Source organism: Nothoprocta perdicaria, unplaced genomic scaffold (genome assembly GCF_003342845.1).
Source record: "Nothoprocta perdicaria isolate Ctin4 unplaced genomic scaffold, notPer1 scaffold_9, whole genome shotgun sequence".
NCBI lineage: Eukaryota > Metazoa > Chordata > Aves > Tinamiformes > Tinamidae > Nothoprocta > Nothoprocta perdicaria.
In genome coordinates this window covers 4,152,431-4,169,750 of record NW_020456198.1, presented here as the reverse complement: position 1 = coordinate 4,169,750, position 17,320 = coordinate 4,152,431, and the positions used below count along the sequence as shown (strand labels likewise).

Here is a 17,320-nt window from a genome sequence, read left to right as displayed (position 1 = left end):
ACTGAGACCACGGTAGTGCAGCCTGGGGCTGCTGGTTGCTCCTGTAATGCCCATCTATGGGTCTGCAAACGCCTGGGGAATCTTTCTGGAAACATCCCCCTCCAAATGGTTAGCCCCCCCCAGATTCAGAGAGGTGGAAAGCTGCTTTTCACAAACCCTCTTTCCATTCTGCCAAAAAGGGAGGCTCCAGGATGACAAAAACATGATTCCGCTCCCTGCCATTCACTGTGAACTACATTTCAGCAGCGCTTGTGCGGCACCTGCCTGGATGCATTGGGGGAACCAGCTCGTCCCTGCAAGCACAACCCTTCAGTCGGACTTTTCCTACATCCTGATTCTTTTCTGGGATTTCACCCCTCCTTGTGCAGCCGTCGGCTCAGCAGGAGCTGTGAGGAAGCTCGGGGTTATCAAACACCCCTGGGCAGCCCCCCGTGCCAAGCGAGGGATGTGCCGGGAGCAGATGCACGGAGGAAACCTCACGCGTGCAGCACACAGCCCCTGTAAAACCAGGTGCTCCTAAAGCTGCTGATGTTTGCACAGAAAAAGGGATTTTGCCGTGCAGAGAGAAGCATGGGGCTCTGTTTCATACGCACTCACTGTGCTCGCTCTGCATGTTTTATGAGCTGGTAAAGATGAGGGAATCTGTCCCTGTAAAGCACATTAATGCAAGAAAATACTCATCTTTCCTCTACCCCCTGGAAACATCCTTTAACAGTTTGATTCAACTTTGATTCTCTAATTTACTGGCAGGAAAGGTGCTGAGCTGCACAGATTTCAGCCTTCTAAATAATTTGACATCTCTGCACACAGTATCACCAAGCAGCAGCAACAGAATTGGGAGTTTTGATGCAGTTTTTAAAAGCATTGGTTTGGAGCAATTCCAAGCCTTTGTGCAGTGTTAGCGCTTCCCAAATATTTTTGTTGCAAGCAGTTTCTTTCAGGTTAGATGCAACATTTTCTCCTCCAGTAAAACCCTCAATGCAGTGCTACCAAGCACTGTAATTGTCTAACACTGGAACTCCTAAATTTTGCATCAATAAGAACTATATGTGTACATTATTTACCTACACATGAATGAACATTTCCACACGTAATTAGTTGTGAAGAGGATAATAATAGCAATAAAATTGCAAGGGAATTATCTCAACCTGTTACTTAAAAAGCTAATGTTCTTTGCAACAATCCCAGGACACTGAGAGTTTTAAATAACTTGCATTCTGCTTTTAAATAATTGCAGTGTTCAGATGGCTTGACGAGAGCCACTCTCCCACAGGCTAGTGCCTGTGCTTTGCCCCAGCACCTCCTTGCCTCGGTCCTGGGAGTGCTCTGCATCAAACATAGCTTGCAAATATAGGATCAAAAATATTAAACTAGAGGTTTTCTGCTGCAGTATAACAGCTGCAACAGGTAGGCAGCATCACAGTGGGTAATTTCTCAGGGTTCGGACTCTCTGCGTTGTCGCTGCCCTCAGCTGGGGCATGGCTTGTCCTGCAGAAGATCTCATTTTGGTGGGTGGTTTGCAGCGTCTTGCAGGGGCTGAGCTTCCTGCCAGGGCCAGCAGGCTAACGGAGAAATTAATTAGCTTGCCTCCATGTGATGAGCCCACCTGATAGGTGCTGCACCTCCAGCCTCTTCGGGCACAGATCCCCAAATGAGGCTTTCTGCAGGAATACCTGGAGCCTCTGTGCGTGGGATTTGGCTGGAAAAGCAGCCCATAAATGTTTGCCTGGAGCTAGGGAAGCAGCAGCCTTGCTGGAACCTGCTTCCTTGGGCATGAGGATGTCCTTGCAGCCTGGGGCAACGCTCATCAGATCTCCCGTCAGAGCTGTCCTGCAAGCAGATACCAACACGCACCCTCTTGCCCCAGACTGCCTATGTGTTGTACTTGCTGGATAATTACAGAGAGGTTTTTTTAAATGTGATTTCCCCCCCCCCCCACCTTTTTTTTTTTCTGTCCCTAAACACACCCCAGCTGCCTGGGGTGATAAACAGTCTGAATTTTGGACCATGCTGAGATTTATGCACAGGCCACATCAGGGAAAAGCACTAAAGCCTTCCTTCTTGCAAGCCAATCCTAAACAGACTTTGCAGGCTAGTCTGTAATCCCAGACCTGGGGAGCTGGCCCAGGGTGTAGGTGTCCTTGAAGCAACCATCCCCAAACAGTGTTTTTTTTTTTTTCCTTGCTGTCTGTCTGCCTTTCTAAAACAATGTAGGCAGAAAATATGTTCTGAATCACGGACAAAAGGCAAGTGCAGTCAATAGCTCTTTGCCAGTCCCACAGCAATGGTACCAACTCTCTCCTGCAGACACATCTCAGCTGCTTTGGCTGGTTTTCCTGAGAATAAGGAACAGCTGTCAATTAAAAGCTATGCAGAAGAGAATAGAGTTGCATGGAATGATACTTTCTGTGCAGTTCTCAATTTGTAATTATTTTCTTCTGTGCTGCCAAGGTCTACAAAGATGTGCTGCTGCAGAAACCAGAGTTGGAGAAAAAACATTTAAATATTCACTTTGGCATGACATGATTTCTAGGTTGCTGGAAGGAATGATATTGAATGCAGCAGACAGTAATGGCTCAACTCCCTTGCAGCAGCCACTATCCAAACATATTCAGGACAAATAAGAGCAAAATGTGCCACACATACAAGGCAGAAATGGTTCATGCAAATCCCTCTGAGATTTTTGTACTTACAACACTAGTTGGGGTTTTCTTAGCACTCACCTGATAGCTGTTCTCCATTGCACTGCTTCAGTTTTATGCCAGTAAAGCTGCAGTGGCTCTTGGTTTTTAAGAGATTTGAGGCAAAATATTCGTGGCATGGGGATCATAGTGGTAAAGAGCTAGCAGCAGAAGAGAACACCTTGCAAGCAAAGCTGTTCCCCAGCAGACTCAGCAGCCCCTTCTATGACTTTTGCCCTTCCCCTCATTAGTAAAACTGGAAAAACACCTGCCTTAATTAATTACATGTGCGAAGTGCTTTGTGTTCCCTGGAAGGACAGTGATCTTTAAGGGCAAAACTTCTCCTCTTCTCTTTCCTTAACCTCATGACTCTCTGTCCTTGGAGAGACAAGAGAAGAAATCTTTAACCTGCCAAGCACAGAAAAGTCTCTGCTTCAAAACATCTTTGCAATGTCATTTATCCATAGCAGGGAAGAGCTGGACGTGAGGGACTTGCCTTCATCAAAACTGAATTCAGGAGAGAGACAAGTAAAACTACAGACAGCAGCTCATCCAAGTGAGAGGTGGTCATAGCAGGTGGTGAGGGCAGAGCTGTATTTTACCACCATTATGTGTTGAATGAAAATAACTACACAAACTACAATGACTCTCATGATGTTTATCATGAGGATGAAGGAGAGAATTTGCCCCCTGACCTTCTCCGAATGTCCAAATCTTCTTCAGATGGAGAAACAGGCAAAATGTGCCTCCTGAATAGGCCTGCTGTTGCCTGCTAGAGTTTAGATGGCTGGAAAAAGGTTAATATCAACTAAAGTCCTGTGACTGGAAGTGCAGCAGGAGGTAAATGATGCTGGGTTTTAGAGGAAATTACTGGGAACTTCCTGGTTCCCTGGGAATTACCGTAACTATGGAAATATGTCAAGGAGCCACACCATCATGGAAGCAGTCAGCGAGCTGTCTATGAGCAGACTTTGCACTGTACATCTCCTTACCAATGTTTATCTGCCTCGTGAACACATTAACGTGTCAGTAACCCCAGACAAAAGCAAGGAACCAAACGGAGCTGCTCTGTGCTTCCTCACAGTGCTTGGAAAACCTGGGGCAGATGGGCTGGATACCTCACTAGGGTCAGCAGGACATCTGACCTTCCCCACTCCATGCTAATACTGCCAGGGCTGAAGCCAAAGGATGCAATGGAGTACTTTTGGTCCTAGCAATGGATATAGATTGTCTAGGATGTATCATCCTGAATTACATCCAGCAATTCCTGATTCAACCCTTTGGCACGTAAGCATTTCCTCCATTCAGGATCCCTAGTCCTATCCCAAAGCCCCAAATGGCAAGGAAAGACTGTTGTACCTGCACGAATAATTAGGTATTTTCTCTAGTAAACATTTTTTCCTTGTTTTTCAATCTTTTTCTGCATTTCCCTCTTATTTCATCACGGTTTTCTTCCTTGCAGTTGCTTGTTCTTTCCCTCTCTGACCAGTTGAGTGGCTGCTCCAGTTGTGCAAGCTCTCTCAGCACTCAGATCAGGGCATCCACAAGCCGATTGTCTCCAGCAGCCTGAACTGCATAAGCCCTAAAGCCCCTGAAGCTACTAAGTCATTGCATTTGGTCATTTTTGGCTTGTATTTTTCTTTCTTTTGCTTGTTTTCAGCCCACAAATCATAACAGAGGCAGCTTGCTGTGCCGTGCCCTGCCTTGCTGCGGCCAAGACAGCTGGCTCAGCCGCTTGGGAGTGGGCAATGGACATCAAAGTGGCAACAGGCACTTAACAAATCATGGAAACAGCTGAGCCCACAGGCATTTTTGTGAGCCACTGGAGTAAGAAGCAATTGTTGCTGACCTTGATTTACAGGTGTCGAGGGGGCCTTCATGAGCTGCTCTCTTCCTATGGGCACATTCACCCAATCTGCAAAAGTAATCAAGGGACATAGTAATCAAGGCATGGGCCAACCTCTGCAAATGCAAACACAATGCATATTCTTCAAAGCCTGGCATTGTTTGTCATTTTTTTCTGCAAACATATAAATCCAAGCACTTCTCTGCATTAAGAGAAGTCTTCCCTTGTGCATGATTGCAGCCTATTAGAGGTTTCATTAGTGTTCCTGGTACAGAAAAGCTTGTACTAATTAACTTTGGAAACACCGATGCTCGGAAATGTGTAAGATATAAGTTTAATAATGCTACACACATAATAAATCTGCCCTTAATGACATAATGGATTTGTCCAACCTTTTAAAAGAATTTTTAAGCCATGCATAATTTAATTTGGTAGGGATGAATATGGGTTAAAAAGGAAATTTAACAAGCATTTGCCTGGTCACATGAATGCCCCTCTGCTAGTAGCTTCATGTCTCAGTAATGTAATATAATGTAATATAACCTGTAATGTCACCGGTTTCAGCTGAGATTTTGGGTGGATTGCAGAGACATTTCTGCCTGTGATGCAGCCAGGTGCCTGCAACAGGAGAAAAGAAGCCTGTGGAGCCAGACCCCTTCTATTAGCAATGCTGCAAGCACTCTCGGGACCATCTATCATCCCAGACGTTGATTCCTTAAGGATAAGGACTATTTTTTACAGAGAACTCAGCATAACAGGCACATTCAGGTTATGGTCCATCATGTTTTATGGAGGGTGTCTAAGATGTGCCTGCTAGCTCATGCCTTAGAGCGCTGACTTCTCTCCTTGACTATAAAAGGAGCCTGTGCCCCTATCACAGATGGAGATGTTCATAATGTGTCTAACATTAAGGGAAATGGATTGCATCCCAAAAGCTGCTGCCTCTCACTTGCTTCTCTTGTGCTAAAGCCCTTCGTGTGACAAAACATTCCTCCTGGTCATAGAGCACACACTGTATTTTGCTCTGGGTGTCTAGGGAGAGACATCAACGCAAAATGTTTTGTCAGACAACAAGGTATGATCCATTTTTGTGCAACTTCTCTAGTGAATCTTTATATTTCTGGACTGCAGCCATGCTGGCATTCATTTCTGGGAGAAATCTCCGATAAAATAGAGTATCTGATATTAATGATTGACCCACTGGCCTTGCTGAAGCTGCAGGGAAGTAAATGTGCACTTAATCAATCCCACTGCTGGTTTAGAGGTCATCACTGTGAGTGAACTCCAGGAGATGCTGCTCACAGTTACTTCTCTATGTAGAAGAGCAAACTTCAGATCCCCAAAGCATATGAGGGAGTCAAATTGTCCTCTGTGGCATCTGAGAGAGGACAGTAGGAGCCTGCCCTGAACAGGGAAGAACAGGGCACTCAAAGACAGTAGGAAAAAGTATTCCCAGATGGATTAGGTTTCTAACAATATCATTTGCTGCCATGATTACAGCCTCGAAGTAAGCACCAGGAAGGCTCAGTCAAGGGGTGAAAAGTACTTTGAAAAGCCAGAAGAGCCTTGATGCTGCAGACAGTGCCCGGAGCTTTGAGATTGTGGCTCCTTCACTTCTTTCTGGATATGATGCACATCCCTTCGTGTAGCAGATGGTGGCTGGAAGGAGCCCACTTATCACTGCCAATTGGAAAGAAAAAAAAAGAAAGAAAAAAGAGAGCTATGTTGTCCATTTCAAAGTTTTTGATGTAGGTAGAGAAGAGCAGGGTTCCTGGGAAGCCCAGTTCCTGGAAAATTGTGAAGGTACCAAGTAATGAACGATTGAACTTTATCTAACATCAGTCTGATCTGAGGGCTAACTATGGATAACTGTGCCCATCCTCATCCTATATTCATTCATACAGCACTGCTTGCTTTGTCATTTGAGCTGTAAGTTCCTAACACAGGGGCTATTTTTGTCTTCTGTATTTATACAGAGCCTTATACAAGAAAATCACTAGAAACTAATTACAACCTAGTGATGTAAATTGGCGGAGAGCTACTTATTTGGCTCCTTTGTGGAACATGCAGTTATCAAAGTGGGTAGCCAGATCCTAGAAGGCTAAAGCTTCTCAGAAACACAATCTTTTTTTCCTCCTTTTATTCATGTCATGAGGTGTTACTCTAAGATTTTAGATCGCCTAGTGTGAAAGAAATTGATGCAATTTGTTTTAAACAATCTGAGCAAAGCACAAAGAGAAGTGTCTCCATCAGAGGAGTTCACTATTCACAGCTTGCTGGCCCTCATTTATCGATGAAATCACCTGCACAGTGTGTGACCAACTCTTATACTATCTAGGCATGCTCAGTTTTGCATTGGGATCTCTCCTTACTTGAGGAAGTCACAGACAACTTGGAGTACCAATTTTTTAGAAGGTGTTAAGGAGTCTATTTGTGGGAGGCTGGTGGTGCATGTTAAGTGTATGACCCTGGGATCTGGCTGACATTCGACAGGAAACCTGGTGTTCCACAGGACAGATGTGTCAAGAAGCACACCAGCAAATTGCCCTCTATATCAAAAGGTTCCTGTCAACCTACTTGCTTCTTTTTCAAAACACTACAGGTACATTGAGAAGAGAGCAGTATGGCCTTGACAGCAACAGCAGTTCCACAAGTTTCACATCCTGATAAGCACCCATAAGATGACCTCTGATGATCAAGATGTTACTGGAGCGCGGAGACATGTAGAATGGGGAAAGCTGCTGTCTGTCCAGCACAGAAAGTTCATCAAGTGGCAAATTAACTCCATGCAGAAAAAGCCATGGTTAGAAAAACCAGACTTGACTCTTCCAGCAGTGAGAAACAGTCTGTGCATTGTGGGAGATTCCTCTTTTCAGAAATAACCTGCTGCTCACAGGTGTGCCCTTATTCTGCCAGCCCAGATGATCTACAGAGCTCTGGGCACTTCTCTGAAGGAAGCAAAAGCTGGACACAGAAATGTGAGGAAGCAGCAGCTCTGAGGGCTGCCCTAAAGCAGATGGTGATGGGCAATACCTGCCTGGGAGGGGGTAAAGGAGCAGTCGCACAAAGAGAAAACTTGGATTATTGGATAGCCGGATTGTCACCGGTTGCTAATTGCCACAAGTGATTAATCTAATTTGTTTTGGTAGGAGAGTTATAACAAGCTAATGGGAGATGCTGAAAAAAATTGCTCCTGCTACATCTTGAGAAGAGGCTAAGACCACATATGGATGATCCAAACTGAGCGATCTGAGGCATCCTTGGGCCTTGTGGATGAGTGCGATTTGTCCAACTGCTGGAGGGGAAGGACACACTCCTTACTGGGGAATTGGGTGACAAGGGTGCACTGCCCTTACAGCCATCTCTGCTCTTGCCATCCGAGGACATGGGCACTTCTGACGTTGCTGTCTTTCTAATGCATTTCCAGCAAGCTCAAGATGCTGCCAGGAATGTCATAATGCAGCTCTTCCAGCAGCTGTGGTCTCCAAGGTCCAACCAGGAGAGAGGAGGCAAAACACCTGGCAGCATGGACCAGTCCCACATGTTTTGTGAAACAGCTTGATAGGAAATGTTGTCAGCCTTGAAGTGTTGATGTTCCCAGCACAGGGTAGGCAAAATTGGTCTGAGCCCAGTCAGAAACATTTTAGGTGGAATATTATACTCATGCAGTGTTTCCTTATTAAAATCACCAGATATTATTGTGAAATACTTTCAGCAGCGAGACTTAATGACCAAAGGGGTTCTCTGGAACAAACCTGTAAGCTTTGCATGTGGTTGACATAGGTGATCATGGGCCCTAGAGCTGCCATGCAGAGCACAGCTGTTTCTGTGCTGCCATTATCAGTGCTGGAGCATTTCATATCTCTGTGTGCATACCAGCACACCATGGAAGCTCCAGAGGCCTTTATGCAGAAATAAGTGACATCCAGCAAGGTGGTATCTGCTCTTGGAACTCACCTTGATAGGGATGGAACAAATTCTAACAGAAAAATTTAGCTATTTCTCTAGGAACAGGACAAATTGTGATAATTCACAGAAAATAGAAAACAAACAAACAAGAAATCAACTCAGCTACATCAGATACATCCATTTGGTGCCTTGAAAAAGCCAGTTTTACAATGCAAAACAATTATGTCCCAGAGCAAACTGTGAAGCAGAACTCAAAATATGGACGATACATTTACAGAACATTGCACTGATGTCTTTGAAAGCCCCAGTCCCTTCGTTGGCAGAGGATGGTTAAAACGGTTACAAAAATCTGACATGTCTCAGAGGAAGAGTGAAAGGAGCAATGTTTGCATCCAAATAGACAACAAACAAAGGAGAAAGCTGCAATTAATGTAACTTGGAAAGTAGAGATTGGATAAATTAAATAAGGGAAGCAAAGAATACAAGAGACAGGCTATGACTTTGGAGAAAAAGAGCAATGAGAAAGTCTTTAAACATATTAGGAAAGAAGAGAAGCCAAACAATGTCTTTGGACTACTACCAAATTGAAATTATAGGAATGACAATAATTATGCAGAAAGGCAAATGTTTTTAAATGAACTAATATTCCTGTTCTGAACCTGGGGAGAAAAACAACTGCAAATGATGCGTTCACATCAGAGGATGATGATACAACAATTTGCATAACAGCAGAAGTTTGGGAGGCCAGTGAGTAATATTTATAACAGCAACAGTTCTAAATCAACATCCTAAATAATTTGCACACAATCATTTTTAAGAGAAATTGCAGTCCTTTGTGGACTGCTAATGGTTTTGAATATGCTGTGGAGCACAGGCAAAATCAGAGCAGAAGAAAAGCCTCTAAGGGTAAGTTGAATGATCTGAATATTGATAGGCCTGCTGAGCTTTGGTCCTGGGGAGATAATGGATCCCGAGCTGTGAGAAACAACTTCAGAAATTAAAAAATAGTAAAGCATAATATCGTTAATGCCTATCAACAAGGGCTGATGAGAAATAGATCTAATGCTAACTGGATTTTTTTTTTTTTTTATGATGAGACTACAATTTTGCTTAATAAAGGAAATAGTGTTGACTTAAGCTTCTGTAAAATATTTGACTTGGTATCCCACACTGTAATATTCAAGGAGCCACATCATTACAAAATCAACACAGCACATAAAGTGGATTACATACTGGCTAAAAGAATTAGCCTTCAAAAACTGAATGATGGGGGCATGTTTCAAGTGGTGTCTCTACAGGAATGATTCCTTGATCCCTTGGACCCAAGCCAGTCAATATTTTATTAGCCACCTAGAAGAAAAAAATAAAAATAAAAAAATAATTAAAAGACATGAAATCCAAGGGGATTCAGCTTGTGGTTGAACCATGATGGAGATGACCATCAAGTAGGGAAGAGGAGAGGTTCCCAAAGCAGAGTAAGGGGTGGTTGCCTTGCTTAGCTGAACGCATGTGCACACAGGTGGTTATGGAACAGCACACACATCCTTCCAGATATGTGTCACATGCTGAAGCAGACTGCAGCACTTTAGCTTGCAAGAAGGGGGATGTGGTAGAGTATGTTCGGAGATTCAGCCTCTCCGAAAGAAATGACAAGTATTTACATACAGAACAACTCAAGGCCTCCTGCAGGAAGGCTCCAGTTCAATGGTTTTCAATCTTTTCAGATTTGTCAAGCCCAGAATGTTTTCCTGGGGCTGTGTGGAGCCTGGTAGAGCACATGCAAGGTGGGACTCCAGCTGCACTGCTAATGCTCTCTACATCATTTGCTGTGCAGCCTATCAACCAGGCTCCTAGGCTGCATCCTTTAGGAGCAAAAACATTCAAGCACAGCTGTTACTGCATTCCTAGTGCACACATACTGCCTTAACAGCAAAAAATAACTTTTTTGGGGAGTCTTGTAAAGAATAAATCAACATGCACTGAGCATGACAAATAAACCAAACCAACCTGAAAGAAAACATGGTGCTTACATGCCTTCCCCATGGCATGGGAGGTACAAATGCAGCAAGGGGTCATGATCACCAAGAGGTGACACAAGCAGGTGACACAGGTTTCAGCAAAGGCAGCTCTGCATAGATCTGTCTGCCAGCTGAAAGGCAGAGAACATGAAAGGCAATTAGAGCCCTAAAATCCTTAAGACTTTTATTAATCATTTGCAGAATGGCTGATTATATGGCATTAGTAAAGAGGGACAATTGTGAAGAGTTAGGGCTGCTCATGCCCTGCTACTGAGGTCTTAACCTCTGAGGCAAAGCCCCCAGCACATCTTAGCTGGGATGTTCCATGAGGATGCGGAAAGGAGCCCTTGGAGGGGACATCCTGCCCCACACCAGCTCATTGCAACCCAGACAGAGCCAGGGACACCAAGAACAGATGCTCCAGAAGTCCGGCTTCCACACATTTGCAGAATTAGTGCCATATGAAAGAGAAAGATGCCAGTTCCCAAAGTGAAAATCTCCCTGGAGAGATGAGAAATCACTTTTCATTATAATTTTTACTCCATGGCCAAATGTAGCAGAGAGATCAGAGCCTAAAGGTATAGGGAGCCTTTAAATAGCAGATTTCCTGATGACAGAGAGGGTTGCAGAAGTGTTTGATGGTTGTTTTGACTGAAGATTAAAGCATTGCATTGCCGAACCACAGAGGAGGCCACAATCCTGTGATAGAAGCAGTTACTTGAGAGGAGAGGAAAACCTAAATATTTGATATTGTTGCTTGAAAGTCAAGATCAGAAATTATTTATGTTTTTTAAAGATGCTGAATTATTTATTTTGCAAAAAAAATACAGCTTTAAAAATCCTGGGAAAACGAATGACATAGCAGACCAAGCTCCCCAAAAGCTCTCACATAGTTGTTATTCTTCATCCTCTCTACAGAGCAAGGTCTATTTTAAAAGTTTCTATTTATGATAGTATTCAGGCAGCTTCTTCTGAGCACAGGAAATATTTCTTAGTTTCTCCCGTCAATGGTAGCTACTGATATCAAAGTCTTGACCGGGGGCCAGACTAGTGCCATAATATTATGTACGAGTCATCTCTAATCCTCCTCCAGATGCTCACAATCACAGCACAACTTGTCCTCACCATAGTTCAGCAATGTACTGCTCCTGCAGAACTTTGTAAAGGATATTTTCCTTTTCATCAGACACTGATGAACACTGACCAAGAGCACCTCACCTGCATGATCTCCTTGGACGTTGCCCTCATAGAGCCATGGAGTAGGAATCCGTAGGAACACACTGCTCCTCCAGCAGCATGGCTGTTCTTTGATGGTGGGTTCTTATTCTTTGTTTGCTTGTTGGGATCCCAAACTATCACTTAAGTTCCTGGTCATCTTCTCTCGATGTTGCTCTTTTGCTTAGAAGTTTTTGATGTTGAACATTTCTATGTGAACAGCTCTCACTTTAGCTTCCACAGTGCTGGATAGAAACAGCAGTGACTCAGTGTGGAGGAGCTCACCTGTGCAAAGGCACCTGCAGCTGATGCAACACAAGGTAAAGGTGACCCGTGTCCAAAGGTCCAAGCCTTTTCTTCAGAGCTGCTCAATGGAAAAACAATGCCCAGGTGAATTTGGGATCAGACTTCAATTCCCAACAAAAACCAAGAAAATCCACCTCCAATCAAAGAGGGAAAATTTGTGCCACAGACATCTCCACACACACCTGCCACCTTGCTCTGCTCTCCTGCACGCAGCAGTTCTGCACACTAACAATTACAATTCTGGTTTGCCGGCAGCTACAGAGGTCTGAAATTAAACCAACAGCTGGGAGTGTGTAACATGCAACCTCTCCTTAAAAGAAAAATATCTCACAAGCAGGAAATCATGCCCAAAACAAAAAGATACATTTTTTACACCAAGACTTTTATCTTGGTTTAATTTTCACTGCTGTCAATAAGTTGCTCAGCTGACTTCCTAGGACAATGGGGCCCATAACCTCCACCAGCACCATGTCCTCTGGCACAGGGCCATCCTGCTCCCTGGGCAAGATAAGGATGGAGCAAATTGGAAATGAGTGCAAGGCATCACTTCCAGGCAACGGAAAGCAATGACTGCACCATTGTTTCACTTAATGCAAACTCACTTTTTAAACTTTTTTTTTTAAAAGACAGAAGCCAGACGGGACCTAGCAGTTTTGTAACCTGCTCTAAGCAAGAGCTGAGCTGGAAATGTCTACAGGAGAGCCTAATTTACATATTTGACAGAAAAGTATAAAAGGCTTGTAGCATGTAGAAATACATATACTTAGCGGAGTTTGAATGGCTCATGGAGATCAGTCCAAGTACTTGGGCCCTCTGTCTCCAGTACAGTCTGAGAGTCAGGATTTAATTGGAGCTATGGCAATATTAACCCAGAGCAATTCGAGGCAGGTAGCGGGTTTTGTGTGTAATGGGGTTAAACCCATAACCCCAGAACACAGGCTTTTAGGCAGGCACATCAGCATGGGAATAACACTATGCAGTCAAGAAGGCAATTTAAGTACTTGCATTTCAGTAGTTTAAGTGCTGATTAAACCTGCTTCTGTGACACCATGGCCCTGTAACCTGCTTAAGTAATAGAGGGAGTTGAGGAAAATATTCATGGGAAGTTATTTCAGAGTGCCCCCTGCTTTATAAATTGATTTCAGGGATTGTTTTAAGCAGTCAAGCATCTCCAGTGGCTAAGCTGGAGACACTCAGCCACGTTAATGCCCGGATGGCAGAAAAATAAGGCAAGTCACTTTTCCACCATCAAAAGTCCACGAAATTTGAAAATTAACAGCAGGAAACTCACAGTTTTGCTTCCCCTGCCAAGGTGCTCCATGGATATAGCCTGAAAGTACGTGGTCCTCATGAACCTCGCCTATCTTCTCATGCAGAATTTATTAAAAATTCTTACCAGAATCTCCACGCTGTTTCTTAGGGATGAACCACATTGTGAGGCCAGGCTGAAGGTCAAAATACTTCCATGCTCTCCATCAGCAGCAATCTATGTCAAGGACTTGGTGTGTATGGAGTGAAGGTGCAAACATTTTCTAATGGTCTTGGAGAACTATCAATCATTTTCAAAAGTTGCTTCTTTCTTTTAGCAATTTGGGTAGAGAACGTGCTCCTTCTTTCTTGTGGAGCAAAGATGTTACATCTCCTCTTTGTTTATTGTGCTGCAAGGAAAAATAAACACAGACAAAACTGATTTTGAACCCACATTTTTGGAGTGATTCAAAGCAATTGTAGCACTTCAGATTTTCAAGAGTACTTTGGATTTCTGGGCTTATGCAGTTTAGGGCAATTTAAAATTAATGGAGTACTTAAAGTTTTTAAGAGCACTTCAATTTGCAAGTGATCAGAGTTCGGGGATGCAGAGAATAAAGCAATTTAAAATAACTGGAAATGCTTTTCAGGGTGTTTATCATAACTCTGGCATAATCAGCATCACATTGAGGGGCAGCTAGCACTTGCACTGGATGTCCTGCGTGCACAATGGCATTCTGCATCCCTCTGACAGTCAGAGGAGAACAACCTCTTAAGAAAGAGTAATTCATATTTTTAAATACATACACACATATATACGTGGCTGAAAAGCCACATAAATTTGGGGTTTCAGTTCCTTGTCAAAGGCTGGTTTCTATTTAGTGGAAAGGATGCAGGCCCAGCTGTAAAATGAGGGAAAACATCAAGGTTTGACCTGTTAGCTGGAGCCTCCCAAGAAATCAGTCTGTTTTCTGACAAGAGCCTTCCCTACCCCCATGCCACATTTGGGCTTTATTTCCATTTTTCTATCTTTCCCAAATGCCCTGCAATAGCAATACAGCAAAAATCACAATTTCTGCTTTACATGAGTGTCTGTTGTCACACACATACACACTGTATATACAAGCTGAAAAAAAATCTGGTTCTGAACATAATAGCTTAACCCAGAAGAAAAAATTGAAATGATAAAATTTTACAAACCAAAGCAATCAAAAATCCTTCAAGGTTTCCCAGAAAAAAAAATATGCTTGCGAAGATATCTCTTCACGCTAGGAGGGAGGTAGGCAGGCACACTGCTAAGAAAGCACTTCCACAAATTACACGTAATGCAGCTCCTCTATAGACTGCCAGGGCTTTTCCTCACGTATCTGTTGAAACTTGTGACTAAGAAATTATTCCTAAGTTGTTCCACTCATCTGCAATAAATCTCATGACTGTAAAAGAAGAGATGTCATCCTGAAATTACAGTTTTCTTGCTGATGTGCTTCAGGAGGTTACTCGGGAATTGTCATTTTTCATCTCAAAGCAGACGTGCGAGTTCCCTTTTCAAAGCGTTGCTTCAAGTAAATGATGTGGAGAAGCAAGCTGACAGCAAAAAGGAAAATAACATTTGCACATCTTGCACAGCAATCAGACAACTCTAGGGCCAGAGGAAGCGTCAGTCTACATAGAGGTCCCCCCAGAACACCAAAAAAAACCCAGTTACCAGGGCTTGAATGCCCAGTCTGAGCAGAAAAGGGATTGTGGACAAGAAGCATTCTAAAGTTTCTCATCATTAGACAATGCAAACTAGCTCTTAAGAGAAAGAAAAGGCATAGGAAATCTAACAAACACTAAGCTACACTCCCTACCTCTATCCAGAGGGACACCATGGGTCTAACATCACACCCTACCTTTGAGGTGGGACCTAATTTACAGGAAGGCAATCACAGCTTCACAGCACCACATGGGTCAGTCCAGCACAGGTGGGAGCTTCTCTCTCCAGGAGGTATCTAGAGACCTGCCAAAGACTTCCAAACACCTGGGTTAGACCTAGCCCCTCTTTAATACACTGCATGAGACCCACATGCTAACATTTTTTGGCGGTTGCAACTTCCAGTACTTCAATATTGTACATAGCAACTAACAAAGAGGACAATTTGCATCTCCACTGCATACTCAGGAAGAGGCTTAAAGAGGGAGCTGAATTGCTAGAAGCTCACATAGCTAACAGCAAAAAGTTCAATTTCAGATGCACTTTAAAGCTTATCCACAGCTGCTCTGCTTTAAATATTTTATTGTTTAGCCTAAGGAGTCCAGCATGAGACACATGTTCTTCCCTGGAGTGATTCCTATAATTTGGAGTCCTCACCTGCTCCAGATTTCATATCTGATAAGATACCATGAAGATCTGCAAGTCTGCTTGCTGTGATCAGTGCTCAAGTCAGCTTTGCTGCCAAGTGCTTGGATGGGCATAAGGGAGAATTTCAGCCCTTTTCCTTAATGCCTCTATTGGTTAAGAGCAGAAGTGACAGAGGCATCTTGCAAACTCCCACATTTCAAGTGGCTTATGAGCTGAACGTTAACTTCTATGAAAACTTCAAGGCTTGATTTTATTGGTTGTTCAAAAAGAAAAGAAAGGATATTTGTGAGTTCAGGGAGCTTCCTACCCGAAGGATAACTGTCTTGCTGGGGAGCTCTGATAGCACACAAAAGAAATCTTTTGGTAACATCACTGCTATAGGGAGGTGGCTTTTGAACAAGAATGTGGAGCAGATGCCACATTCTTGAACATAGTAATATCTATTACATGATAAAGTTACAGAAACTAGATCAAAGCCTGAAGAAGCACTAACAATACTGGAATGATTTCTCTTTGCACAGGTCGCCCCACCTCCTGCTCTCAGAGGTGCACAGGTTCCTCCTATATAGTTATCCACCAAAAACAAGTTTGAGGGAAAGGCAAACTATAGCTATGCTTAGCCATAGTTGCAAGAACCCAGCAATAGCTTTCTCATGAACCCATGAGCAGCCACTTGCTACAGTCCTTTCCAGATCAGTCCCATAGTGACATTGCATAGAAAGACTCCTCAGAAGCACCAGGTTCACACGGAGACAGCTTGTGACCACCCATCACCTTCCCCTGCCACACAGTTGGATAGCAGATTACAGGCAGCACTACCTGCATTTTTCTTCCCACTAGCTATTAACAAAGACTTGTGACCTTCTGAGCTTTGTTCCCAGATTAGCTGTTTGTTAATGATGCTCTTACCAAAGTCAGCACGTGAGCAGGCAGCAGAGGTTTGACATCTGTACATGAAGGGCACCAACTTCTTCTGCAAGGAAGGGCAGTACCAAAGCATACACCCAAAGCATAGAGCCAAAAGGAACAATCTCAACATCTTCAGGACTGCAGCCACCTTACCTAGACCCTTCTCCCATCTTTGTCGGGGGGGGGGAAGAAAAGGAAATGAATGGTTGCCTAATCTTTTATTGACTCCAACCTCCTGGTTCCTCCCTTCCTAATTCACATATTTGTCAAGCCATTTAAAATCAGTCACTAGTTGCAAACATCTGGGTAGAATCAGGTATCAATGTTGAATGTGTGCCTTGAATCTGGAACCGTGGAATTGGGCCTCTTTATTTCCCATGCCCTTAGGAGGGAGCTTGAAATCCAGAGGGGCTGGTTTTACTGGCCACTGCAATGTAACTTTCTGTCCTTGAGCCCTGATTTATGAAAACTCAAATAAAGGCCCAAAAATGGGAGATGCAAAGGGGATTAGTAACAGTTCAGGGTACTTAAACTCTACATACCTACATTTAAGAACAGAGGGGAAAAAAAATGTGCCTGAGACGTAGATGGGCACTTTGTGGGGTTCTGCAAATCACTTAGATCTCTGGTTTTGTGCAAGAAAGGACAGTGCGAATCACTGCTTTGTAGTGGAGTTGTTAAAATTAAGTAGCTTTCAGCTTTAAAGAACTCTATGGAAAGCCTCTATAGGATAAACAATGCAATTATGGCTGGGAAAGGCAATCACATCTACTGCAGAATAATTTACAAGAACATTAACTCAATAGGCAAATCATAATTAATTAAGAAGCTTAATGTGTTGACTTTT

The 17,320-nt window shown here is 43.4% G+C and overlaps 2 long non-coding RNA genes across 4 annotated transcripts; both read right to left on the bottom strand.

Moving 5' to 3' along the window:
* Positions 1 to 1,735: 1,735 nt before the first annotated feature.
* Positions 1,736 to 2,858, bottom strand: LOC112958780. The gene is made up of 2 exons (XR_003251499.1): positions 2,724 to 2,858; positions 1,736 to 1,830 (listed from the first exon to the last, which is right to left on the bottom strand). It is a non-coding gene; the product is annotated as an uncharacterized LOC112958780 (long non-coding RNA).
* Positions 2,859 to 7,760: 4,902 nt separating this feature from the next.
* On the bottom strand, positions 7,761 to 16,614 carry LOC112958797. 3 transcript variants are annotated; one of them, XR_003251507.1, is made up of 4 exons: positions 14,424 to 14,790; positions 13,372 to 13,633; positions 10,444 to 12,033; positions 7,761 to 9,786 (listed from the first exon to the last, which is right to left on the bottom strand). It is a non-coding gene; the product is annotated as an uncharacterized LOC112958797 (long non-coding RNA). The 3 variants fall into 3 exon arrangements; XR_003251509.1 differs by lacking the exon at positions 7,761 to 9,786 and having other exon boundaries at positions 10,337 to 10,585; positions 11,673 to 12,033; XR_003251508.1 differs by lacking the exons at positions 7,761 to 9,786; positions 14,424 to 14,790 and adding an exon at positions 16,474 to 16,614 and having other exon boundaries at positions 11,342 to 12,033.
* Between the last annotated feature and the right edge of the window lie 706 nt (positions 16,615 to 17,320).